Here is a 17,377-nt window from a genome sequence, read left to right as displayed (position 1 = left end):
GCTGAGAAGTGATGCCTCTTGGACATAGTGGTACAGCTGGCATGATAGGTGTGATCCCTGTAAAAACAGCATCAACATCTTCTGTTTATGTGGGTTTGTATACTCTCAAGCCCTCAAACCATCTTGCTGACATACATGAGAGCAACATTTTTATCCCCACTTTATTGATAAGGAAACCGAGGCCCCAAGAGCCTAAAGTGCCCAAGGCCATGGCTGAATGATTAGCAAGTCACCTCTAAAACTCCAGTCTAACTCCTCGCCTCCTGCCACCCTGGCTTCATGCTGTCTTACAGTTACCAGCGGGAAATAAAGAGTATTTAATAAGAAAAGCATTTTCCTATGACATACATTTTTAAGGCTGGAGAGGCCCTTAGAGAGAATCTGAAGGAGGAGTTGGTCATCTGAGGAGGGACTCAGTGATCTAAGGCTCCCCGATCATTTACACAAGTTCGGGTGTGAAAGTGTATGAGAGCCTCACTTTGTAACAGGAAAGTACACTGAGCAGGACAGTCAACGATGGGAGGGTTTGTGACTTTCCAGTGCATGGGGATGCCTGGGCATTCAGCATGGTCCTGGCACACAGCACGTGCTCAGTAGATGTTGCTGGAATTAATCAGATTCTTAACAAGGTTCTGTGATGCCAAAAAAAAACTAAGAGTACATGCAAGGGCAGCAATGGATCTCAGAAATCATCTATTCAGCTTTCTTACCTTTCATATACAGACCCTGGGGGCCCAGAAGGAGCAAGTCGCTGGCCTTGGGTGTACTTGGGGCAGAGCCAGATCTAGGGGCTGGGCTCAGTCTCCTCTGAGGGGCCTTCCCCCTGAGCAGTGCTGCTCCGCCCCAGGGCCTCCTGCAATAAGAAGGAAGTGCTGTCCATCAAAGGCCCCAGAGGCCCCGTGTTGGCCAGCCTGGCATGGCTTGTATTCAGCAAGTCATTCTCCTCCTTGCAGAGGAAGGTGCTAAAGTGCTTGAGAAAAGAGATTCTCTTAAGTAGGTTAAACACTCCCCCACTCCCCAGCCTCATTTACCCGTTTCATTTGCTCAGCAGACCGTGGCTTCCCAGACAGTACTCAGGTAAATCGCAACCCTATCCAGGTGTGAAGGATTCTAAACCACAGAAACTGGGGGCTGAGCTCAGCTCCTGCCGTATGAAGAAGGCACAGCCTGGGTCTGGATGGGCCTCGGGCCTGCACCGCCTGCATCCTCCACTGTGGCCAGGTTTTGAGCTGTCTCTAGGGGGTCACTGCAGGTCCAGCCTGCTAGGAAACAGGCAACGGAAGCCCAGGGCAGAATTTCTGCGAAATGAGGAGTTTCTCTCCGTACTCCAGCCATTTCTCTTCTGTCAGAGCCCTAATGAGCTTTTAGTGCCAGGAGGGAAAGCAAATGGAAAGAAAACAGCCCGAAGTTGCTAATGCTATTAACAGTAACCGTACTGCAGGAACCCCTTCCCCTGGGCCCACCATCCTGCCCGTGGTCTGCCTAAGAGGGAGAAAGGGAAGGAAAGAAATAAAGTCCTTTTAAGTATAAAGAGGGAATTACGTACAGTCCCTTTGTGCAAGTACGGGGATCTGGAATTAACCCTTTCAGCCTCATTAGTTGCTAAGTAGGGCTGAGATTAACTCCCATCGCTGGCAGTGGGAGGGGTTGGAGGCTGCGTCTGTTAGAGGGTGGACTTTGGCAGTTTGCTTCTCAGCGAAGAAATCAGAGAAACAGCCAGTGGGTGCTGGGCAGCCCAGTCCTGCTGGATTTCCAGCTCCTTACATACCAAGCCGGAGGTCTTGGAACCCCTCTCCAGAGCCCTCTGAGGGGCTGGCTGATTACAGGTGAAGAGTAAGGCGGGGCTTGGACTCAAATTGGGCCTCCACTAAATTGATGAGTCTCCCTCTGCCTTAGTTTTACCATCTGTGGAATGAGGATGGTAGCACCTGCCTCACAGGCTGTCCTGAGGGTTCAGTGAGATAACATCTATATGTTATGGAGAGGAAACAAATTACATTAAACTATGTGTTTGCAGTCTTCCATCTTCCCTGGCCCCCTCTGCCCATATTTATCTACTAAAGAAATTGTCTTTGCAGTCTGCCAGCTCATATTGTGAAAGTTGGCAGAGGTTCAGAATCTGACATGTATGTTTGGTGGGGTGTGGGGAGGAGGGAGGGAGAGAGAAAGAGGGGGAGAGAGAGAGAGGGAGGGAGGGAGAGAGAGGGAGGGAGAGAGAGATGGATGCAGAAAGTATGGGAATTACATCCCAAAGAGCCAAGGATTACTCAGAGAAAAGAGAAATAGAAGCAGGAGAAGGGAGCAAGGGTGCAGAAGGACTCAGTTACGGGCCGACTTTGGGCTGAGGGGTTAACTTTGGGTAGAGAGGCTACAGAGAAGCTTTAAGGTGCTCCTGATGAGGGCAAGAGGAATGTAAGAAGAGGTATTTAACCAGAGTTGTTATGGGTTATTAACTAACCACTTCATATCAAGAAATCAGTAAAGGCTGTAACTGCTTTTCTTTTTTGTAAATTAAAAAAAAATTTTTAAACTTTATTTTATATTGGAGTATAGTTGATTAACAATGTCATGATAGTTTCAGGTGTACAGAGTGGTTCAGTTATACATATACATGTATCTATTCGTTTTTAAATTCTTTTCCCATTTAGATTGTTACATAATACTGAGCAGAGTTCCCTGTGCTATACAGTAGGTCCTTGTTGGTTATCCATTTTAAATATAGCAGTTCGTACATCTCAATCCCAAACTCCCTAACTATCCCTTCCCCCCACCCTTCCGCCTGGTAACCACTATTACTGCTTTTCAATTCTGTTGGCTGCTGGGCTGGGTTTTCTCTCATGGGGATCTCACCCAGACCAGACTATGTGGGGCTCCAGATTATATTTGGGTTACACAAAGTGTCTAGCATAGCGCTTGGCCCATAGATACTAAATAAATGGTAGTTAGTAAAAGATACAGATAATTTCAAGGGTGGATTATCTATATCACAGCAACCAACCATTTTACTTCCTAGTAATATTTCCTTTAGGGAATGCTCTTGGCTCTGAGTAGGTTGTGTAGGTGGGGCAGAAGGAGGTCCCTGAATGTAGGGGGTTTGTGTCCAAGGCCCTGCCATGGGAGTGGCCCGTGCTGGAGGGGCAATGACAGGGAGCAGGTCTGTTGTCATTAATGTTTTGGCTGAAGTTTGAACAGAATGCTGGGAACTTGGAGTGGGGAAGAAGCAATCCAAAATCAGGTTAGGGTTAGGCACAGCAGAAACAAACCAGAGGTAGAGGGGCATCTTTGCTACAATGCCCAGAGAAGGTGGTTCTCAATCCTGGGTGCACATTAGAACCACTTGGGGTGGTTTAAACATATTAACACCTGCCTCATTCCAGATCAGTTGACAGAGTTTCTGGGACTGGACTTGGGCATCAATATTTTAAAGAGATCTCCCTAAGTAACCTAATGCTCTGAATCTCTGCTCTGAGATGTTGCAAACTCAACTCCAGTCCCATCTGATAATATCCCAGGATTCTGATCCAGGTTTAAAGGAAGGGAGGGACATGTGCAGGAACAGCAGGGGCTTTAGGGCAGGAAGAGTTTCCACTCTTAGGTGCACACTGGGTCTGTGGCTTCAGAAATATCTGCCTAGTTACTAGCAAAACTCAATTCAGGGGAAAGTGATTAGGAAGAATTAGATTAGGGGGCAGGACCTCCTTGTGGGTCTAGGCCGGATGCTGCTAGGTGCAAATCTAGGGCAGAAGCCTTATAGACCAGTGACTAGTGACAAGCTAGACAAAATGAGGTAAAATTTTTCTGGAGAGGTTGAAGTCTAGTACTTACTTATAAAAGAGTGCAGTGCCCAGGGTGATGGGGATGGGGGTGGCGGGGTGGAGGTGATGGGGTGAAGGTGGTGAGATGGGGCTAATGGCAATGATGGAGGTGATGATAAAGATGGTGGAACGTGGTAGGGAGTGGTGGAGGTGGTGTTAATATTGGTGTGAGTGGGGACAATAATGTGTGGTTGTGATGGTGATGATGATAGTACTGGATGATAGTAATTTGTTGGTGATGGTATTGGTAGTGGAGTGATGGTGATTGTATTAGCTTTCTGTTGCTAGGTAACAAATTATCACAAGCTTAGAGACTTCACGCCCACTTTGTATCTCAGTTTCTGTGGACCAGGAATCTGAGTGGGCCCCACTGTGTCCTCTGCTAAGTGTCTCACAATGCTGAGATAAAGGGGCCAGCAGGGCTGCGTTCCTTACTGGGGCTCTAGGGAAGAATCTGTGTCCAAGTTCCTTCGGGTTGTTGGCCGAATGCAGTTCCTTAGGGTTGTAGGACTGTGGTCCTATTTCCTGCTGGCTGCCGGCCAGGGCTGCTCTTTGCTCATAGAGACATTAGGCAGCCCTTCTCATGCTTTCCATAGCATCCTCGCCAGCAACACAGGTTGAGTTCCTCTCCCACTTCAGATCTCTTTTTTTCCGCTGTAGCTCTCTGACTCCTGCTGGACAGAGTTCTCTTGCTTTCAAGTGCACGTGGAATTAGAGTGCGCCCGTCTGGGTAGTCTTGGTTATTCTCCCTATTTTGAGGTCTATAACCTTTATTGCATCAGCAAGACCCCTTTTTCCAGATAACATGCTCACAGGTTCTAGGGATTAGGGCATGGACATCACTGGGGGGGTGTTCTGTAGTGATGACGATGGTGATGGTGGTGGTGGTGATGGTGGTGCAGTGGACCCTCTCACTTCTGACAAAGACGTCCCTACTCCGCTGCTAGATCAGGTTCTCATTGGCTCAGGGTCTGGGCCTGTGGGTGGCACAGCACTAGCGAACATGACTGGCTAGTGAGGACTGGGCTGCAGGTTTGGGGGAAGGGAAACCATACAGGAAGGGATGAGAATGTCGGCCATACTTGTGACCTTCACCAATCCTCTTGTTCTTCACCTTGACCCTGAAGGTTGTTCATTAAACATTTGTCTGCCTTTCCCCCCAACCTATTCTGTAAGCTCTGGAGGACAGAGATTCCTCTCATTCTATCCTTCCTCACAGCTTTGAGTTCAGAGCTTGCTCTTAGTAGAGGGAAAAGGATGGGGAATTGATAGTTGTTGAGTGTTACTGTGTGCCAGGCATTTTAATATTTATTATCTGAGGTGTGCCTCAGTATGCCTAGTTTATATCAAGGAAACCGAGACACAGATAGGGTGGTGATGGTATTGGTAGTAGAGTGATGGAGATTATGGTTATGTTACTTGCCAGGTGTACATGGCTAGCAAGTTGCAAAGCCAAGTTATAAACGCAGCCGGTTATTTTGTTCTGTGGCAATGTGCTGCCTTCCATTGTAGATGCTCAGTAGAGCCCAGTCACCAGCTGCCTGATGGAGAAGAGAGAGTGTGTATCTGGAGCACTCCCCGACCCCGTGGCTTTCCCTGGTACTGATCTGAGGCTCTGAGATTGTGTGAAGGGTGGGCAGTTGGCTATAAGACAGCTGTTTCTCCTTAACCAAGTCTGTCAGCGCATTGATTTGTTTCAGCCTGTTTCACATAGGCTTTCTCCAGATTTAATACGTGAAACAGACATTGTGTTTGGCTGTTCTGGGAGAGAGATGGAAGGGAGGTTTAATCGCTCAGTCTTATTCCCAAAGAGGCTCTGTGTGTGTGTGTGAAGGGGACCCTGCTTCTGGCACCTGCCACTGCTGTGGCTGCCACTAGGAGGGCTAGCCGCCCCTAGTCACCGGAGGGCGTGCTAAGCAGCTGATTCCTCTCCCAGGCTCTGGCATCCCTTTCCTATCCACAGGACCCAGCTTAGCGCCCATGTCCAACGAACTCCCTGCTTCCCCCTCCCATCACCCTCAGAGATCGCACAGACCCCCAATGTGTCACGGCTACAAGGTTTGTTAAAAACTGTCTTTTCTAGTGAGTGGTTTAAAATTTATTTCAAATTATTATTACGGTCATACTGTCAGATAAAGCCTGAGCCTAGATCAGAAGGCTTAAGTCCTGACTCCTGGTATGTAGCTCTTTCCCTTAAGTGGGGTGACTTCCCTGATAAGGGGGGAGGGACTGGTGGCCAGTTGAACCTGCGGAGACCTGGAGAGGACAGGAGACAGAAGAGACTCAGTGTGAAGAACTCGTGGCCTTGGGGATGTCTCAAGGGATGCTCCGTAGACTGAGCCCGAGGCCTGGAGCACGTGCAGGGATTCTGTGCAACCTGGCGGCGGCGGGGGTGGGCAGGTGGTGATGAGTTCTATGGAAGCTACATCCCCATGACCTACCCCATCCATCTCAGAGCCCAGCTCAGCCACACTCTTGAACGGGCCCCCAGGGCAGTGGTCCTCCAGGGCAGGCTGACCCAGAGTTGCTGACACCTGAAGATCTAGGATATCAAAGCGGTTAGAGCAAAGAGACTGCCAGAGGGACTGGAGCTATTCATTTGTTCATTCATTCAATAAATATTTAGAAAGCCAGGTCTACCTTGTCCCCTGGCCCCAGGACCACTGGACACTGGAAAACAGGCCAAAATGCACTGATGAAAATAGTGACTTTGGTCATGCAAACTGCAATGATGGTAATAACATTAATGCAGTCGATTAAATATGGCCACAAATTCTTTGCAAAACTCTTCCATCAAGAGATAAGATCTTTTTCCCCATCCCTAAGGTCTGAGCTGACTTTGTGACTTGCTTTGACCAAAGCATGTGTTCTGGGGTCTAGGTCTTAAGAGTCGTTGCAACTTCTGTTTCACCCTCTTGGAACTTGGAGTCCATCCCATGAAGAAGTCGGAAATGATCGATCACAAAGAGAGGGAGGCCCACCGTCTCAGAGGTCCCAGCTGAGCCCAGGCCCCAGGCAACCCTCAGCTGAATGCAGGGGCTTGAGCAAGACCACGTTAGCACTGCCCAGCCAGCCCACAGCATCACGACAAATAATGAAACGCTGTTGCCTTATGCCACTGTGTTTTGGGGTGGTTTGTAGCACAGCAGTAGATAACCGAAACAGTAAGGTATATTTCCGGTTTTCCTTTTTTTCCCGATAAACTAAAATGTTGAACTTCCTGATAAGTACCTTAGGCTCTGTAAATATAGAAAAAGCACTGACAATTTTTATGTACTGTGGTCCAGGCTTCCATTTATTTAAAAGTAATAATATAGAGACATGGTGCAAATATTCTAACACTCAGGAAGATAGAAAACAAAGTCAAAGTTGTCTTCCACACCTGGATCCCTAATCCATTTCCTCAAAGGTAAAAGCTGTTAGCAGTTTCTTCTGGATCCTTTAAGTAAAGATAGATTATATGTACACTTGCAGAGCTACAGCTATGCCAGCATCTATGCTTGTCTCCTTTTTTATTTGCAGCAACTGTATAATATGCACTGTTTTGCATTTTGGTGCATTTTGTTTGTTTTTTGTTTTTTCTGCTAATGATTTATCTCAAACACCTTTTTATCCCCTGAGACCTGTTTCATAGTGTCTCACTGTAAAGATGGATTCATAAAGGGGAGTTGCATTGTTTCCAGTTTGGGATGTACCTATAAACACATCTTTATGTACTTTTGCTTAAATATCCACGGATAGTGCTTGCATACTCTGGATCAAAGGGCATGTTCATTTGACATTTTGACAGGTACATTTATTTTGGAACTCCCATATGAAAAGGGTTGTCTGACCATTTATAACAATATCTACCTTTGTATGCTTACAAATGTATTATCCCATTTGAGCCCCACGATAGCATGTGAGTTGGTCATCTTTCCATTTTATGGAAGGAGAAACTGAATCTCAGCTTGAGCACATGCCCAAGGTCACACAATTAGTAAATTTTTTTTTTGTTTTTAGAACTTAAAAGCATTAACCTTCCCTAGGGACCGAAGAGGCTGGCAAAACCCACACTGAACACATACTAAGAAGATCTCGTTACAAAAGGAGTACCGAGTTATAATTGTCTCATGCATTTAGTCCTCTGATAAATGGAGAGCTGATCTCTCCAAAACTTGAGATTCTGCAATTAGGAAGATGTAGGCTCATTGTAGGTGGGTGGGAGCAGCAGGCTCAAAGAGGCAGGGAGAGGATTCTTCATGGAAGAGCCCTGCCTCTAGGCCCTGTGAAGCAGAGATGAGCCATGCAGGTCTGGCCTGATGTCTCCCCGATGGGACCATGCAATGTTCCTTGGCCTGAATTCAGGCTGGGATGTGGCTATGGGAGATGCTCCCCTGAGAGATGCAGCTGGGAGCTCAGGCCTTGGCAGGGCAGCCTAGGCCCCCCACAGGGGACTGGACTGTGATAAAATTTTAAACTGGAGTCTCTGCCCTGACCCTTTGGGAGTTAGATCCTTTCTGTCTCCCTAATTCCAACCCTAGATTTAACTGGGTGAAGGGCAGAGCTATTCTTTCCAGGGGGATTCAGGGGGAGGGATATGGGGATAAGGGAACTACTAATGCTGAGTACCTGCTTTGTGCCCAGCATTCTACATGCATTGTCTCCTTGAAGTCTTATCAATTATAAGAAGCTCTCATTATCCCATTTCAGAGATATGGAAGTTGAGGCTCAAGAGTCTAGTTTTTAGAATTAGGCCTCAAGGTCTGGACCAGGTTGGCAGCTGGGGTGTTGTGTTGTCAGCTTGAGCTGCTGTAACAGATACCAGAGACTGGGTGTCTTAAACAGCACGTATTTATTTCCCACAGTTCTGGAGGCTGTGAAGTCCAAGATCAAGGGGATGCAGGTTCAGTGTCTGGTGAGGGTCTGCTTCCTGGCTTGTTGATGACCACTTTCTCTCTGCGTCCTGCCATGGCAGAGAGAGACATCATCTCTTCATATCTCTTCTTACAAGGGCACTAATCCCATCATGAGGGCTCCACCCTCATGACCTAATGACCTCCCAAAGTCCCCACCTCCAAACCATTACCTTGAGGGTGAGGGCTTCAACATATGAATTTAACATTCAGTCCAAAGCATGTCTTCTGGGACTCTGTGCCTGAAGTTGTTAACTCCTCCCTGCCTGGGGCCATATTTGGTGTTTAGGAGCAGAGTAGGCCACAGCCTGCACCTGTGGACTGAGACTGGCAACCAGCCAACACCTGAGACCAGTTGACCATATTTAGGACATCCTTCCTTGCTCTATCCACTGCCCTGCATTCTGCTCAGGAAGGTTAGGTAACATATCCAATGTCTCTAGCTTTGGGTGGTAGAAGCCAAAACTGAATCCAAAGCCTGAAACTTTCTGCCAGATGAGCCTGCAGAGTGGCGTGGTGGTGGAGCTCAGGCTCTGGCTGGACCACCTGAGTTCACACCTGGGGTTTTGCCACATGGTCGCTGTAGTGACTTTGACCAAATTAACCTCCCTCTTCCTTGGAAAGGGGATAAAAACAATACCTGCCTTGTTGGGTTACTGAGAGCATTACGTAGGTTAATTCACATAAAGAGCTGAGAACAACGCCTAGCACAAGGTGGGCACCCAATAAATGGTGATTACTTTCACGACTCCATCAAGTATGCCAGGGATGAAGCAAGACCAGCTCTGGGAGAGGAGAAAGGGAGGGGAAGGTGCCTCCGTGAAGCTGATTTTCCTCTCTGGGTGGAGACTGTCCCGAGTCTCATAGCTGGAGACCCAGCATTTTCTCTGCTATGAACCTGCCAGGGTCCCTCTGGCAATAATGCAGTCAGCTCCTCTTATTCATCAGGACCAGACACCGAGGGTGACAAGGGCAAAGAGAGCAATTAGCCCTCCCACCGGGAGGATTTCTTTTCTTTTTTTTTCTTTTTATTTTATATTGGACTATAGTTGATTTACAAGGTTGTGTTAGTTTCAGGTGTACAGCAAAGTGATTCAGTTATACATATACGTATATCTGTTCTTTTTCAAATTCTTTTCCCATTTAGGTTACTACAGAATATTGAGCGGAGTTCCCTGTGCTGTACAGTAGGTCCTTGTTGGTTATCTATTTTATATATAATAGTGTATATATATTAATCCCAAACACCTAATTTATCCCTCTGCCCCCACCTTTCCTCTTTGATAACCATGAGTTTGTTTTCTGTGTCTGTTTTGTAAATAAGTTCATTTGTATCATTTTTTTAGATTTCCCATATAAGTGATATCATATGGTATTTGTCTTTCTCTGTCTGACTTACTTCACTTAGTATGATAATCTCCAGGTCCAACCTTGTTGCTGCAAATGACATTATTTCATTCTTTTTAATGGCTGAGTAGTATTCCATTGTGTGTATGTACCACATCTTTATCCATTCATCTGTTGATGAACATTTAGGTGCTTCTATGTCTTGGCTATTGTAAACAGTGCTGCAGTGAACAATTAGGTGCATGTATCTTTTCGAATTATGGTTTTCTCCGATATATGCCTAGGAATGGGATTGCTGGATCATATGGTACATCTATTTTTAGTTTTTTAAGGAACCTCCATACTGCTCTCCATAGTGGCTGTACCACTCCCACCAACAGTGTAGGAGTGTTCCCTTTTCTACATACCTGGAGAATTTCTGATCTATAGGAGTGAGCCGCAGGGTTAGGTGCTCTCTGCCTGGACAGTACGTGGGGGGAGGGGGTGGCGGCGGGACCGGGACACCGGGGGCCACAAGGTGTGAGGCATCATTTCTGCTCCAGTGGCTCTGGTTTGGGGTAGAGCAGTGAACACGGGCCTTGTAGCCAGAGCCCTCCTTAAATCCTGACTCTGCCCCTTTCTCTGTGTGACCTTAGCAAGTGACCAGCCCTCCGGAGCCCCCGTTCTCTCTTCTTCCATAAGGGTGTCCATCCATTCAGTGCAGCCAGCACAGAACAGGCCCTCGGTGGCTTCTCCTTCTGGCCGCCCAGCCCTTGGACTGCCCTCTTCCTGTCTCAGTGCAGCTTTTCATTCATTCGTAACCCCCTATGGAACATCTGTTTGCCAGGCACTGGGAGGCACTGGGGATGTGATGATGATTAAAACAGATGCACTTTCTCCCCTCAGGATCATACTGACCTTGAACTCTAAGTCCAAGGGTGGCGAATCACAAAGGGTGGTGCTGGGAACGTAGGGGCATAGGTGACCTAGAGCTGCCCCAGGAAGGGCAGCTGGGGCCTGGTGCAGCCCTTGAAGGGAGTGGGCCTAGGGGCAGAACATTCTGGCTCTACAGTCTGTGTTCTGGATGGAGCCCTTGGGCCAACTCTCTCTGCATCCCTCCCTCCCCACCCCGGGACAGCATCTCCCTCCAGCTCCCTGTTGAATGGAGACCCCTCTAATAAGCTTTCCCTCTGGTTGACCCTAGGATCCCACTGCCAGCTGGCCCAATCTGTCCCTCCTCCTAGATCGCCCAAGCGCACCTGATTCCATCAAATCCAATTTTCTCCATTTCCATCAGGACTCCTGCCCTGGGGGGTATGAGCCAGGTGGCAGGATCAGCTGTCTCAGGGAGGACACCCCCTCCCACTGCTTCCTGAAGCAGGAGCGCTGCCTCCTCTGATCTGCTGAGCCTGGTGGGGAAAGGCAGCAGCCGGGGAAGAAGGATTGTCCTGGGAAAATGGTGCTTTTTAGTTGTCATGGCAACAGTTGCTAGGTGTCACCAGGAGGAGGCTCTAGAGGTTGACCTTCCCTCCCACAGGGAAAAAAAGGCAGGGCTCTGAGAGGGACCTAAACTCTTTCCTTGGGCTGAGTGAGTCTGCCTCATTCATTCATTCCTTCATTCATGCAATATACATTCATTTATTACCTTCTATGTACTGGGACTATGTAAGTCTCTGGGAATTCATGAATAAATTAGTCTCTGTCCACAAAGAGCTCAAACAGTAGGGGAGAAAAAAATGCAAATAGAGGATAATATTGGACTGCGTAAGGGCTTCATTGAAAACGTACACAGGGCACTACGTGAGCAGGGCAGGGGCACCTAACCCTCCTGGAAGCTGAGCAGGTTTATCAGGCAACGTTCCATAATGGGGGCGACACTGGTGCCGAATATTTCAAGTGGGTTAATAACCAGGCGAAGGCTGCTCCTCCTCTGGGAATAACTCGGCCAGTCCTGGAGAAGTGCCGCAGCTTGGGAATTTGGGGGTAAAAGTCATCTGGAATATTCGTGGTATATGGGCTGTGTATGAGGGAGGGGCAAGAGAGAAGGCTGGGATGGTCAGCAGAGGTTGGATTACCAAGTGTCTAAGCCGCGGGGACTGTATCCTTCAGGGGAGAAGAGAAGCTGCTGGTGGGAATTGAAGGGAGGGAGCGTCAGGTTGTAATCGGAGACAGAGAGATACAGCTCTGGACGTGGGCCACATGGATGGGTGGGGCCTGCAGGCTTACCTTGGGAAGTTGTCCAGGTTTTTGTGCCACTTGAATGCAGTGGGTTGAAGGAAACGAGAGGGAAAATCTGGGCTGACTTCCAGATTCCTGGCTTGGGGCCAGGCAGGTGCAAACACCTGAAATAAGGGGAGAGAGAAAAGGGGGAGGTGGTGGCCCAGCAGAGCAGAGGCGGTAAGTTCAGTCTGGGCTCATCCAGGTGCCTGCAGGGTGCACGGGGCAGATGTGGGCAGACGGCTATGGACCCTGGGTGGCCGATGAGGGGCCCAGGTGTGCACAAGGGTGAGGCCAGGACCTTGGGCCACAGAGACTGTCAGAGGTAAATGGATGGAGGCTGAGAGGAAATGCTTAGAGAAGGGGGGGTGGGCTGGAGCGAGTGGTCAGGAGGGAGTGAGCCACGGGGTCACCGAAAAGGCTGGCAATGTGAGGGCTGAACGGAGTGCGTTCGATTTGGCAATTAGAGAGCACCTGGGGGGCTCTGCTGTAGAGGCTTCTGGGGAACAGTGGAGGCAGAGGCCAGAGACGGAGGGCCGAGGAGTGCCGGGAGGGTGGCGGTGCTGGTACCCTGTTAACCTCTCGTTCAAGGAGATGGCCGCCCAGGGAAGGAGAGCCGGGCTAGGGAGGAGGGCAAGGCGGGGGGACTTCTGATATGTGGGAAACTCCAGTTTGTGGGGCAGAGAGGAGAAGGTGCTGGAGGGGAGATGGAAACACAGGGCTGTGGATAAGGATGGGGAAGCAGCAGTGTTGCCAGCCACCCAGATCTGTTGCTGTGGATTCACACCCCAGGCAGAGGGAGTTGGTGTTGCCTTTGGGAGGGAGCTGGGGTGTAGAGTATGGACCATGGGGGTGGGGACGGGAGGGGAGCAGGTACTAGGAGATGGTGGGTGTGAAGACAGAGGGGATACGGGGGGTGTGTGTGTGTGTATATGTCTGTGTGCCTGTGTATGTGTGTGTATATCTGTGTCTGTGTATGTGTGCCTCTAACTGGAGGCATCAAGTAATCCCTCTGGGACTAGATTGTTGTGGATTTTTGGAGCCCAGATTGTTTCATTAGTAAAATGTTCAGGTGTTTGTAATCACTTGAACGAAAAGGATTATGTGGGGTGGTGTGTGTTTGTGTGTGTGTGTGTCTGTGAGTGTGTGTTTATGCTTCGGTCCATAGTTATGTGTCTCTGTGTGTCTGTGTGTGTTTGTATGTTTCTGTGGAGGTGTGTGTTTGTGTGTATGCATGTGTCTTTGTGTGCTGTGGATGTGTGTGTATGTATGGGTTTGTGCCTGGGTCTTTGCATGTGTGTTTATACGTGTCTAGGTGGGTGTGAATCTGTGTGTCTGTATCAGTGTGTGTGTATATCCGTGTGTCACTATGTGTCTGTTGGGTGTGTCTGTGTGGGTGTGCTTTTATGTATCCATTTATTTGTGTATGTGCTTGTGCATGTGATTCTCTGTGGGTATGTCTGTGTGTCTCTATGCATCTGTGTTGGATTGAGGTCATAGAACATGTGTCAGAGGTAGACCCTGAGATATCATCAAGGCCAACATCACCCCAGTTCTTCAAAAGGAGGGACTAGCCCCAGAGATGTGGAGAAACATCCTCAAGGGCACAGAGAGCAAAAGACAGAATTGGCTGGACCCTGGTCTCCAGATGAATTCTGCACATCTTAAGCTCACAGAATAGGGGCCCATGGCTGGGGTTGTGGGAAGGGGAGGCCACCAGAGGCCTTGCAGCCTCCTGGCACCACGGGGGCTGGCGCTTTTCTCTCTCAAAACTTACTTGAGTTATATAAAACATTGTCCCCCGGTCTGAACCTGGAGGCCCAGCCCAGGTGGACCATCGTTACCCGGGGACTCATGCTCATTTGGCCTGGGCCTTGGGAAATGCCCATCCTGAATGGAATGACTGGTGGACCAGGGCCCCAGAGCCCAACCCTCTGCCCACCAGCCCAGCAGCTGAGGGCTGACTCCTGCCTGCCCACCTGCCCAGGGAAAGAATCGGGGACTTGGAACTTCCTTGAAACATTAGTGCTCAGAGCTCGTGTGAGACAAAGCCCTCTCCACACAGCCAGTCACAGTGGCTTCACACTGCTGCTACAGCTGGAGTTTCATTTCCGCCTGGATGTTACGTTTTGCCATCTAATTTGGTGACAAATCAAGGTGATTTGTAGGGAGCAAGTCTGCAATTAGTGTGACATTCTCATCCCAAATGCTAGCCCGTTATACACCCTCCCATTACTGCCTTGATCTCATTCAATGGATATCCATGGATTCAGAAATATGGCTGGGTGGGGGAGGTCTGAAAAGCCCTCGCCCACCCCAGCCCCCAGATTCAGGTGATTTCCATTGCCATGGGCAAGAGTTGATCTCAAATCCTCAAGGCTGTTTCTAAACATCTAGCAGGAAAGCCCCCTGCTGCAAAATTAGCCAGCACGTACTTGGGATAAATGGTACTTACTTCCCTCAGAGCAGCGTCAGCCAATAGAAATATAATGTGAGCCTCATGTGTAATTTAAAATTTGCTAATAGCTACATTTAACAGAGTGAAAGGGATGAGTAGAACTAGTTTTAATAATGTATTTTATTTAGTCACTGTATCCAAAATATCATTTCAGCATGTAATAAATATAAAAATTAGTAATGACAAGTTTGAGATATCGAACATTCTTTTTTGTATTAAAGCCTCGGAAGTCGATGTGTATTTTACATTTACAGCCCTTCTCAATTCATACCAGCCACATTGCAAGTGCTCAGTCACCACATGTAGCCAGTGGCTTCCGGTTTGGACGGCCCAGCCTTGGAGAATCTCTCTGGTGCTGCCAGCCACAGGGAACGAGGTTGTTCTAGAGGATTCTGAGCTGGGGGCTCTGGATCTCAGTTTTCCCATCTGTGAACGGAGGGTGACACTCCCTGTTCTTTGGCCTTCCCAGGGCTGTTTTCGGGGTCTCTCAAAGTCAAGCGCCCTGAGCACTCCCATTTTTAGAGCTCTTCTGAGAAATGATAAAACAGGGTTACAGAATGGTAGACGGTGTTAAATATTTGCATTTAGTGAGTTAATCTTCCAAACACCCTAAAATAGTAACGTGTTTATATAAGCTCATTTGGAAAGCAAAAGTCTACATCTGAGGCTAAATCTGAATATGAGGCCCCAGCTAAATGTCCCTCCTGCTGCCCCTCTCCATTGCCCACTACAGTAAGCTCTAAACGTATGAAAAACAAGTATGGAGACTTCCCTCTTGATCCAGTGGTTAGGACTCTGCCCTTCCACCGCAGGGGTCCCAGTTCGATCCCTGGTTGGGAAACTAAGATCTCGCATGCCTTGCGGAGTGGCCAAAAAAAAGAAAAAAGAAAAACAAATATGTTCTTTGCAAACTGTAAAGTGTAGTACACAGTCTTGGGGTGGGTGGGAGAGTTGGGGTCTTCACATTTGCTAAGAAAGAACCAAGGGTGCTGGAGGTTTGCTTCTGGGTTGATGCTGGGGCCAGGTCTGTCTCATGCTCCACTCAGAACACTCTGGGGTTTCTGGAACTCTTGAAGCAGGGAGGAGTGGAGAGAGGGGCCTCCAGAATGGGGACTAAGTGCATGTGTGCAGGGAAGGGAGGTCCTCTCCTTGTCGCAATAGCGAATTTCTAGATGGTTGTGGCTCCTTAGGCCCATTCCTTCATGCTCTGGAGGAAATGTCAAGGCAGCCTGGGTCTAAGCCCCAGCAGTAGCTGGGCCGCTCTCTCTCCCCCTCTCTCTCTCTCTCCCCCTCTCTCTCTCTCTCCCTCTCTCTCTCTCTCATCTCTCTCTCTCTCTCTCCCTCTCTCTCTCTCTCTCTCTCTCTCTCTCTCTCACACACACACACACACACACACACACACACACGTACACAAGTTCAGCTTGCTGACCTTTTCCTCCTTTCCGCCTATTCATGGTGTGGTTTAGGGAGAGTTGCTGCACGCCAGTCACTTGCAAAGGGAGATGACCCTCTTGTCCTAGAATCACTGTAAGATTCAGAAGGACACAGAAGACAAATGAGTTTCTTCTCTGGGGATCTTCTTGTCCCAGCTTCAGTCTTTATTCTTAACAAGATACCACTTGGTTCCATAGAAAGAATATGAGATTTGCAATAAAGAGACTCCAGTTCAAGGCTTGGCTTCCTATTGAATTCTACGTTATGGTCCTTGGTTTCTCCATTCTGATGCCGTGTCAGCTCCAGGAGGATAGGAGTCCAGCTTGCTAAGCATGGTGTCTGACGCATATTCGTGGCATAAATATTTGAGAACTGATGAAATGTATGTGTCTGGAAAATGGGCTGAGTAATAATACCTGCCTCATTTGATGGTTCTGAAAGCTGAATGAGGAAACATCACACACACACACACACACACACACACACACACACACACACACACACACTTCTCCAGCCTCATCCAGCTAAAAGAGAAATTAACAGATTGGCTATTCAGAAACTTAAACTCAAAGGAACAAGGTGGTTGAAGACTGAACCAAGGTCACAGAGCACGGTGAATACAGAGGTGGGAGAGGAATTTAGGTCTTGAATCACAGGGTGTCACCTTTCTTATCTTGCCAACTGTTTGAGAGACAGAGACAGAGACAGCGAGAGAGACAGAGAGAGCGAGCGAGCGAGCGAGAGAGAGTCTGTGTTGGGGATGAGAGGTCTTCCTATGTGATATACACCGAATACCCTTTCACTGGACATGTGTCTAGGAATTACTGTTGGCCTATTGTAAAGTGTGTCTGCTCCCAGAATCAACAAATTTTTATGGGTGCTTTTGGCAGCCACCAGAAGAGGGGAGAGGAGGAAAAGACAGAGAAGCTGTGATACTAGCCCTCAGAAGTACGTGGTCTAGAAGGAGGTCAGGATGCAGTTTCAAAGCATTGTCCCCTTTGAGCAGGGAGCTGGCATAGCATACAGGAAAGAGCACTGGGCCAGAGCTAGACGACCTGGGCTCTCGTTCCAGCTCTGACATGAATTCCTCTCTCTGGGTCTGAGTTTTCTTCTGTGTGAAGGTCAACGTTCGATGCCAGAGGGCATCTTCAGGCCCGTCGAGCACTACCTCGAGCTTAAGTGGAAACAGCTCATCCCAGTACCTTCCAGCCCAGAACACAGCTACCTGCAGA

General features: G+C 48.5%; 1 protein-coding gene and 1 long non-coding RNA gene across 2 annotated transcripts in view; one reads left to right on the top strand and one right to left on the bottom strand.

Moving 5' to 3' along the window:
* Positions 1-17,377, top strand: part of ASIC2 (acid sensing ion channel subunit 2) — a 1,024,770-nt gene that overhangs the window by 106,376 nt on the left and 901,017 nt on the right. The gene's annotated exons all lie outside the window — the stretch shown is intronic.
* Positions 8,649-11,464, bottom strand: LOC141277319 (uncharacterized). The gene is made up of 3 exons (XR_012328487.1): positions 11,296-11,464; positions 8,884-8,976; positions 8,649-8,760 (listed from the first exon to the last, which is right to left on the bottom strand). It is a non-coding gene; the product is annotated as an uncharacterized lncRNA (long non-coding RNA).

This window comes from Tursiops truncatus, chromosome 20 (genome assembly GCF_011762595.2).
Source record: "Tursiops truncatus isolate mTurTru1 chromosome 20, mTurTru1.mat.Y, whole genome shotgun sequence".
Classification (NCBI taxonomy): domain Eukaryota; kingdom Metazoa; phylum Chordata; class Mammalia; order Artiodactyla; family Delphinidae; genus Tursiops; species Tursiops truncatus.
This window is presented reverse-complemented; position numbering and strand designations above follow the sequence as displayed.